Source organism: Erigeron canadensis, chromosome 8 (assembly GCF_010389155.1).
Source record: "Erigeron canadensis isolate Cc75 chromosome 8, C_canadensis_v1, whole genome shotgun sequence".
NCBI lineage: Eukaryota > Viridiplantae > Streptophyta > Magnoliopsida > Asterales > Asteraceae > Erigeron > Erigeron canadensis.
Window position 1 is genome coordinate 44,012,239 of NC_057768.1, and position 9,331 is coordinate 44,021,569.

Below are 9,331 nucleotides of genomic sequence, written 5' to 3' on the forward strand. Positions count from 1 at the left end.
TTTATCAATCGAAAGAGAGAAAAATAATATATCCTAAATAGTTTAAATTACCGAGTTAGAATATATCATAGACAACGCATTAGTATTGAGTTTAGATTTTATTCTATAATAACTTTGCAAAATTTTTGAAATAAAACTTTGGATAGAGTCTCACTCCAATTTGGTGAATCTTGTCTTATTTTCACTCCCAACTGTTTTTTAATAACATCTTAAGGGGGCTAGCAATCAAATGTGCCTCAGAGATTGAGGAACATATATTTGCCCATATATTATTACCATTTGTTTTACACAGGAACGCAGACTCTCAGAACCATGAATCATATTGATGATTTTAAATCTAACGTAATTCAGATGTTGAACCACATGTCATATATCAATTTGTACATATCAATGCTAAGTTAAGAGTACGTAGACCACCAAAACCTAAACCACCCACTTTTTAACATGACAATTGTCTTCCAGTAGATCCATTACATTTCATTTTCCGAGTTCGACCCCCCCCCCCTCCTCCCTTACCCCTTCCACAAATAAAAAATAAATTGTGATCTTTATCAATCAAAATAAAGAAAAATAATATATCCTAATTATTTTGAATTGCCGAATTAGAATCCATCATAGACAACGCATTAGTATTGAGTTTAGATTTATTGTATAATAACTTTGCAAAATTTATGAAATATAACCATGGATGGAGTCCGACTTCAATTTTTGTACAATGTAAACTTTTTTAAGGGTATATTTGTAATTTTGTTCCTACAAAATATTAATAAATAAATAATACATACAAACGTTGACTTTGTTGTCATAAGTCTCTTCTTTAAAAGTACATCACTTGGTTGGAAACAATAGTCTTGAGATAAACCTCTCTATTAGTAGAGTAAATTTTTTAAGTTGTTTTGATTTTTAATATAATAGGAAAAAAAAACAGGTTGGAAAATTTTTTTTTTTTTTGTTTGGGTGAATGTACAGTACATTGATGATATAGTTGTATATAAAAACGTTATATTTTTTTTCAAATTCTTTTATAATATTAATCACAATAGTCACGCATATTTACAAGCTAAATTATATATCATTAATTTCGATAATTTATTTTATTTTGTTTAATAGAGTGCAACTTCTCTGTCATCACATGCTCTAAAATTGCAGAACAATGTTAAAAGTTGATGTTCTCAAAGTTGTCACTCACCTAAGCTAAACTCGGCCTTCTAAACACTACTGTTGATAATTTGACTAAACCAGACATTATATATATATAATATTGTAGATATATGGTGTTACAACATTATTAATATTCAATTTTACTTTTTCATGGTTTAAAATATACTCCCTCCATCTCATTAACAGTGTCCACTTTTATTTTGTCAAAGTTTTTATTTTGTATCTTTGACTACAAATATTTTTTTATTGCATTATATAATATTTGATAAGTTATACTCAATGAAAACATATCGAAACCTCTATCAACTCATATAACTTTCATCAAATATTATACATTATAAATAAAAATATTTAAGGTCAAAGTTGCGAGACAAAGACTTTAAAAATTCAAAAGTGGACACTTTTGATGAGATGGAGGGAGTAGCTTACTATTTTTATCTATAGAAAGTTGATCTGTATATTTTAAATGAAACATATCTCAAATATTTCAATTAAAATATGCTGACTATTATTTTATTGGAATATATAAATTGAAAATTAAATTGCTTAGAAATTTTAGTGTATAACTAAACTATTCGAGCAAAACGTTAAAACACAAGTGCAGTGAGAATGCAGACATATCCGGATGAATAGAAGTTATCCAAAAAAAAATGAAAATTTTACTTAGCGAGACCTCTGATAGATGATGTATCCTTTTTTCAAAAGTGTGGTTAAATAACACATAAATATATGAGAAACAATGACTAGGGTTTGTTACAAAAGTGTCTTGTCATTGTAAAGAGTAATCTAATCGACGACTAATGTATGATATTATAAAAATTTAAAATGTCATTAATTATATATAATATAATAATATATTAAAAAAATAATATTAATAATTATTCTATTAGATATATAAATATTAGCTACTATTTTTGATTTCTTGATTAAAATTATTTGGTAAAAAGTATAAATTTGTGATGGAAAACCAAAAAGTGTAAATTAAATTTAAAGGGGTATATATATATATATATGTTAACTATTATTTTTGATTAAAATTATTGGGTAAAAAGTGTAAATTTGTGATGGAAAATAAAAAATATAAATTAAATTTAAAGGGGTATTTTTTGTATAATCATAAAAGTATAAGTATTAATATTGTCATTTAAGAAAGATAAAATAATTAAATTCGATCTAATGGCTCTAAATCAAAGATAAAATCCATCCAAAGGTTCTTATTTATTTAGGAATGAAATTATCACCTTGTTATATATATATATTGGTAGATTATTACATATTTACATTACTCTGTGGTGACTTTTTGCTTCATTGCCTTATTTTGAGAAGCAATTTTTTTTTAAGAACCTTGAAAACTCTTAAATAATGTATTGAGTCACATGTTTTTTTTGTTCATTCACATGTGAAACGTTATAAAAATACATGTTGCAGAAGAAAGTTTTTTTCAAAACCTTATATATACTCATTTGTTAACATATAAACGAAAACGTGAAGATATTCATTCACAAGTTCACAAAAGGATATTTTGAAGGTTTTTAAAAAAAAAAATCTTCTACAACATATTTTTTTTTATATCATTTCACATGTGAATGAACAAAAAAAAACATATGATCCAATACATAATTTAAAAGTTCTTATAATTCTTACAAAAAAATTGTTCTCAAAATAAGAAAAGTCATATATATATATATAACTTGATATTATAATCTAAAAAAATAGATCCCTATCATAATATTGAAAAAAAAAATCCCAAATAATAATCGAATCATGTGTATATATATATATATATATATATATAAAACCCTGAATTTATAAGATGAAAACATACCCAGACATATTATAAAACTATGATTAATAGTGGAGTAAAAATATTCAGATGAAAGAGATAAAAGAAGAAGATGAATGATCTAAGATTGTAGTTGGGAACAATCTGATTGAGCTCCTTCTTGTTTCTCGACCGTGTGTGGGATAATTTGCATAGGAGATGAAAAAGTGAAAAGGAAGCAGTATTTTGTTTTAATGGAGGAAAGAAAAAGAGGGTTAGAACAGAGTTAAAAGCATGGGAAAGCAGTGTCAGACTATTTGAGCCACGTGGCTTTTTTTTGAAAGGTTACAGTAAAAAATTGAGTCTTTACATAATATAGGTGGATATTAACATTTTAAACCTACATTTTAATCATTTAGGAGTAGATTAGAATGTTGTTTAAAATAATAATAATAATTATAATAATAATAATAATAATAATAATAATAATCTATACTTCATTAATAAGCAAACTACCTCACCCCCTTTTAACACCTCTACCTTTAAAATGTCTTTTATGCCCTCATAATTTACACTACCCTATTTTTTCTACATCACGCTCATTACACACATACGTTCATCTGATTTTCGATTTTCTCTCCCTCCCCCTTCTCTGATTTTCTCCCCTCATAAACACCATCCACCACCGCCCCAAATACCACCATCCACCGCCGCATTCCACCTTCTATGTACGCTATCCCCCATAAACACCATCCACCACCGCCCCAAATACCACCATCCACCGCCGCAATCCACCTTCTATGTACGCTATCCCCCATAAACACCATCCACCACCGCCCCAAAAACCACCATCAAACCACCATCCACTCCCGTCGGCTTATTTTTTTTTCTTTTTCATCACTGCCGCCCCACAAACCATCATCAAACCATCAGCGTTTTTTTTTATTTCCCGCTGCATCGTGCGGGTACAACGCTAGTAGTAATAATAATAATAATAATAATAATAATATAGTACATGTTACAACCAATCATGATCTATAATATATTGAAAAATCATATTTTAAAATAATAACCTTGGAGTGATTTATTTGAGTAGATAGATAATCCAATATACATCAATCATCATGAATGTGACCGTTTTTCTTTCTTTTATATGTTTACATCTACAAAGGCACATGCCATGTTATTACATTGATTGAGTTTCCAAACTTAAATGAAATCTAAAATCTAAATATAAGATATACGTGGAATAGATGAAACTATTTTAGGTAGTTGTTTGGTCTATCCATACGTGCTGAGTTATTTATATCAAACATTGTCCATATTGATCTAGTGAGTATTCAAAATCTATACGTGCTGAGTTATTTGTATCAAACATTGTCGATAATGATCTAGTGAATGTTAAAAAAAAAGTTAATTAAATTGTTATAAGCTATCTTATACCTTTGTCTCCGTCCGTCCTTCAGTTCGTCCTCCTCTCAGGGACGAGTCAACAACGTGTTGACTCGTCCCCCATTCGCCCCTAGGTCTCTTGTCCCTTTCACGAATGAATGCTTTTGTTTGATTTTTTTTTCTGCAACGATTATAGGTTTTTTGTTTTTTTTTTTTGTAAAAGTTTAACCATATAGCAAAATAGGTCAATCAACGGTTAGTTTGTTCAAAAAAGAAGTTTCATGTTTTGGCAGAAATAGTCCTTAACGGTTATTTTGTTCACAAACCTTTTATATATTACCGTTTCACTATAATTCACACATATCTCCCCCTTATTCATCTACACTCATACATAAACATTTTATTTATTCAAATCATAATGTCTTTCATGGTTCCTTCATAGTCTTCGTCATGATCTTACGGAGCATATATGACGTCTCCCATGAGCTATACAACTCTAATTCATGTATTTCGGGATTTACTACTGTTGTCTTTTTCTTTTCTTTTTATTTTTCCCGGTCGGACAAGGAATCCAACCTCTTTCTATAGATAAGATAAGTCTATAACTTCAGGTCAAATCACTAGAAGGTATACTATTATGAGGGTAGGCATTCGCCGTCCCTCAATCACTGTATTTAGATATTTAGTTTTCTTTTTATTGTGTTTTTTTTAAATGTTGTATTGTAGTTTGTTTTTAATTATTAATGAAATGTGTGTTTTCTTTAGTTTTTGTTAAATTTTGAGGGATTGAAAGTGTAAAATTAGATAAAATGTAGAATTAAATAAAATGTGAGTCAAATATTATTCCTTGGTATAAGGTTGGTTTTAGCTAGAGAGAATTGGATGGTTTTTTGCTGATGATTCGGACTAGTCTTTTTTAGAACGAATCTCTGCATAAGGCAACTTCTAAAGTTTGAGACGAGCTCACTGTTAAACTGTGTCGACATAAAAAGCATATAATATATGAAAAAGAGAATTTTGTATTTTGAAAATGCTAAAGTAGTGACGAACAGAGGGAGAATAAAAAGAAAGTAATAATTAATAAGAATGTTTATAGTGTTAAGTTATGATTAAAAGCAACTATTTACCAATAAACTAAAACATGATTGATAGTTTTTAAAACGACACGTGGTGTAATCCTTGATCGACACGTGTTGTTTTAATTTATTTATTTAATTAAATTAGCTTTTTTAATTGTATATGGATTCAATTTTTTTATTAAACTTACAATCAAACTCTAACTCTTGCCTTATACATACAAAATACATTATAACCTTATTTGATTGATCGTTTTCTCGTTAATATAAATGTTTCTTTTTCTTTCTCAATTTATCAACTCCTATTGCTTATATTACTTATAATAATATGTTATTAACATGAAGACCGAAAAAACTTGAGTTTATGGTTCAAAATCGCAAGGCTATTTGCTGTCATCAACTATAATTACAAGGTTCGGTTTTGATGTGATTGTAAAAATTCAAGGTAAATTCAAAAGTCTAACTAAACATATATTATATTTATCATTGTAAAAATTCAAGGTAAATTCAAAATTCTAACTAAACATATATTATATCTATCATTGTAAAAATTCAAGGTAAATTCAAAACTCTAATTAAACATATATTATATCTATCATTACTATTTATTATAATTTTGCTTCGATGATCGGGTTATTTTAACCATAATTTATTTCATACTCACGAATCATATATGTGGCATATTCAAGTTTTTTTATGATACAATTATATAGCTACCGTACATCATACAAGTATTAAAACTAGTATTATATTATCGTTAGATAAATGGGTTGGATGGTTGGTTCAAAACAAAAATTCAACATAAACTAAGTTGACAAATTACTTGAAGATTCTACAGTAGTACTCATGAAGTCAAAAACGACCAACCTTTTAGTCCTTTGTTAAAGGTTAGGTACAATGTATGGAATGAAATCTTCTGATAAAATTCTAACAAATTTAAACTTTTAAAAGGTTATGAAATTGTGAGTAAAAAAATATAGTTGTTTATATATATATATATATATATCTTTATTTATTTGTTTATAAATCTTTTCTTTAATTAATGGGTTTTGTTAGTGACAGTCTTTAGGGTTGTCAGTAAAAACTAATTGGGTGCATTAAATTTTGTACCTTGTTGTTAGAAAAATCAGGGAACAGTTTTTAATATATAATGTACAAGTTTTTAAGTATGTAATATGTTGTTAGTGACAGCCCTAAATTGAAACATTTTGAGTTTTTATCAGTTTTTCAAAAAAGATTTAAAGTTGTGAAATTGTGAGTGAAAAAAAATTGAGTTATTATTTTTATTTGATGACAAATCTTTAATTATGTTTGAAACATTGCGAGTTATATCAGTTTTTGAAAAAGATTTCAACTTGCATTACGCGGAGTTTTATTTGTTTTGTATTTTTTGCTGGAGGTTTAGCAACACGTACCGGCCACAAGATCTACTTTGGGTTGTGACAGGCTGGTTGGAGAACCTCGATCGATCATTTTGTTTTGATCCACACGTGCAATGGATGGATGGATCATATGGTTCGCATTATCATCATTGTGTTGTCATTTAATTGTTTTTTCAACTTATGTCTCCCATAAACCAACCATTGACGTGCCCTCATCATCTTCGTCCTTTCGTTATCACGCATCTCGGCAATTAGCTATCGATTAAGAGGAGTATTTTATACTCTCGATTATTATATCATGACAAAAACAATGTCATTCACTCATTTGCCATTTTAAGTTTCTCAATGTAATTAACGACTTTAAACTACACGAGTATAAATCAATTTGTTTTCCAAACTACTATGTTGTTCATAGTTTGACTTTGAGTACGTTTTCTATTATAAAAGTCAAAGTGTACCATAGCGTGTGCCGTATATGTTTAGGAAACTCATATTTTAATCATCATCTTTGATAAACAAATTATAATACTCCGTATATATAGTTTCTATAAAGTATAAATATATAAGGGAAAATTACCTATAAATAGGAGAAGATTATTAGTTCATTCGTTTCAAGTAACTCTTGACTTTTTATTCCTACAAATCTATACTTCTATACTATATTATAAAGCAAATTCCTCCGATTAAAATTTTAAGTTTCAATATTTATTTTTTCAAAATGTCTCATATCTATTATATATTTATATCTAAATAACTATATCTATAATACATTAATACCCTTTCTCTCTTATCAAATTTCAACCAATTATTTTTTTTCTCTCTCCTTCATAAATCATTTATTCCTCCAATTCGTTCAAAAATTTTTATCGCAAAAACCGTATATCAATAGATTATAAAAATTATATAGGTGTTTTTTAAAATTTCATGCTCCTTCATTAGAGATGTCATTCGATATACTTTCGACGAATTTTTAAATCCGAGCGCGGAGCCCGTACGGCTAAGGCATTTGATTATCATACTCTATGACATATCAACTCCTATGACCTCACACTCTATGACATCACCCTCACCATCTCACCGCCCCAACGCGCAGATATTTACTCTCGTAAACCATAAATAGGGGATTAAAATATATTGTTTTCCTGTTTGTAACTTGTGAGAAAACTTTATCATCTTCAAAGTTTCTAAATCATCCATCACCCACAATATATAATAGTGTTCACAACCGATCTCTTGGCCCATGATAAATTAGTGTCCACAACCAACAATTGCAATTGCAATAATGGATTATTTTTACTTAGTATGAAAATTGCTATTGAGACTGGACTTGTAAATACGACATATGTCGTCTTTATAACTATGTGAAAATTTAGATTGTTTTTATATATAAATTACTATTTTTTATATTTGTAATGAAGTATTCGTATCTAATTATAGAAAGTAAGTAAAAAAAGTGGGTGAATAGTAACAAGCCGTAGGCAAAGTTAACGATTTTTTTTTATTACTTTTTAAAAATATTTTTATTCAAACTAGTGTTATAACCGGCCTTTGGTCGGGGATAACAACTGAACATAGACTTACACGCCGGTAATTAATTCTAACATGTCAACCGTTACTATTAGAGAAAAAAACACATCTTTAAACAATCACCGTTAATTTTAAAACATAATATTTGATGACGAAATATAAACTTGCAATGTTCTTGGATGATAAATATAAAAAGTTAAAAACTTTGACTGTGAAAATTAAAATAGACTAAAGATGTATTACATGAACCATTAAACATAAAACTTTAATGGTAAAAATAAAAGGTCTTAAAAGGATCTAGTGGTTAGAATGTGAAGGACTAAAATATTACACTCTAAACAAAGGGAAAAATAAAAAACTCAAGAAGTTAAAGTAACATTTATACAAAACGCTAACTTAAACACTAAAATTGAAAAAAAAAAAAAAAAAAAACCTTAGCAGGCAGGTAGACAGCTGTGTCAGCCAACTAATTTCATTGTCAGTCGAAAAAAAAGTTTAAATAGGTTGTTTAATACTTTTTATTTTTATGTGTTATACATTATTTATCATTTATTTAACATAGATATTAGTTTATATATAGAATGTAAAGGTCGAGTCACACGTTTTACTACTTATCTTATACTACATTAAATTTATGTTTATTCAAAAAAGGTATTCCCGATACCCGATGGGAACGGGTATGGCGATGAAATTTCCATCCCCGACGGGAATGGGGTGGAATGAGGATAGGGATTACAAGTGAAAACCGGGGATGAAGATGGGGATTAAGATCTCCGACAATACCCATCCATTGCCATCCCTACAGGGGATAAAAATTTATTTTTCACCTTCTTTTCAAAAGTATAAAAGGACTCGGTAAATTTAACTTTTAATAGACAAAGAGCAGCAGCCAACAAACAACAACAGCCTCTCAATTTATGTAACCGACAAACTCGGAGGTCGGCAACTGTCGGCCGGTAACTCTGCAGTTAAACGCGGGAAAAAGAAAATAAATATCCATCCATCCATTCCCATCTTTAAAACCAACAAGT